Below are 1,842 nucleotides of genomic sequence, written 5' to 3'. Positions count from 1 at the left end.
TAATAAGCCTCCCTCCAATCCTGATGCTGAACTCTTCTTCACATAAGCCAACTTCTCTGCTTATTTGTTCAGCCATACAGATTGGATAAGTATGGTGAGAGGATACAATCCTAAAGCACAACTTTTCTGATTTTGAACCTTGCAATGTCCCCTTGTTCTGTTGACACAACTAGCCTCCTGATCCATGTACAAGTTCCTAATGAGCACCATCATGGAATTCCCATGATTCTCTAGGTTATTTATAGTTTGTTATGATCCAAATAGTGAAATGCCTTGGTATAGTCGATAAAACACAAGGAAACATCTCCCCCACCCCCGATATTCTCTGCTTTGAGACAAGATTATCTGATATGAGCAATGGTATCCCTAGTTCCATATTCTCTTCTGAATCCAGCCTGAATCTCTGGCAGCTCCCTGTCAATGTAATGCTGCGGTTGTTGTTGGATGATCTTCAGCAAAATTTTACTTGCATGTGATATCAGTGATCTCATTCTATAGTTTGAGCATTTTGTTTCATCACATTGGGATCGGTGGCCCAACCCGTATGTGAAGCTATTGAAAATACTAAGGCTTGGGTCAGATACTCCTTAGTCTCAAAGTCACAGCCTTGCTTTTCAACACTTTAAAGAGGTCGTGTGCAGCAGATTTGTTCAATGCAATGCAATGTGTCTTTTGACCTCTTGATGGTTGCTTCCTTGAGCATTGATTGTGGACCCAAGCGAGATGAAATCCTGGGCAACTCCAACCTTCTCCACTTATCATGATGTGACCTCTTGGTCCAGCTGTGAGGATTTGGGTTTTCTTTATAGTGAATTTGGGAGAAATGGCAAGTTAGTAACGATGAGTACAAGAATAATGAAAAGGTTCTAAAACTGATTGTGGTGATGATTGTACTTCTTGATGTGATTGAACAATTGAATTGTATGATATGCGACTTATATGGCATTAGAACTGTTGGGGGGAAAAACATAATGGGGAAAGCAGCTGCCCAGAACATGTACAGGTCGGTAAAGACCACAACTGAGGTGGTAGCTTTTCTCTTTGCAGGAGTCCTGGGTGGGCTCCCGGTTAGCACATATAAGAGGAATATTGTGCTGTAAGACACTTCTGACGGCAATTATAAAATAAAAAGTGTCCAATTAGGTACATAGGACTGGGCTTATTCTCCCCTTGGGTTTTATGTAAGTATTGATAAGCATTGTTTCCCCCCATTGGGAGCTTGCTCCTCCCAGTTTATCCGCCACAGAAATGTAATCACCTTCTCTGAGACATATATGCCCCCCTCCTTGACTTGAATCTCCAGGAAGGTCACTTATCACTCTTATAAGAGTGTCTGTTGGTTTGAGGAGACCTTACCACAATGATGTGTGGCAGCAACTAAATGGTCTTCTCCCCTAGCCACCCCACGCTGAAAAACTGAACCTGGCTGAGGCCAGGTCTCCTCTGTCTGGACGGCATTTAAGATGCACATATAAAGAGGGTGATGCATGGTTCCTGGACACTAGGCAGGTTCCACAGCTCATTGCTTGGAAGACTGGATTAGAAAGTTACATGACCCGAGAGCACAAGTCTGCCTTTGTCTTGGAATTTATCCTTATAGTCGTTAACTCATACATCATTTGTCCTTTTGTGATTGAATGACTTCTTTCAGCATAATGGTTTCCAGGTACGTCCATATCATGCCTGTTTCATGGTTTCATCGCTGTGCTTTAGGGCCCCAGAGTTTTCCATTGTGTGCATAGACCAGAGCTTATTTGCTCTTCTGATGGACTGTTGCTCTAATTTGGACTGTTTCCAGCTTTTTGCTATTGTGAGCTGTGCTGCAGTGAACATGGAGAGCAT

The sequence above is a fragment of the Echinops telfairi genome, unplaced genomic scaffold (assembly GCF_000313985.2).
Source record: "Echinops telfairi isolate 266 unplaced genomic scaffold, ASM31398v2 ScPeMD7_5;HRSCAF=22, whole genome shotgun sequence".
Classification (NCBI taxonomy): Eukaryota; Metazoa; Chordata; class Mammalia; order Afrosoricida; family Tenrecidae; genus Echinops; species Echinops telfairi.
The sequence above is the reverse complement of the archived record's forward strand: the minus strand, read 5'-3'. Positions refer to the sequence as shown.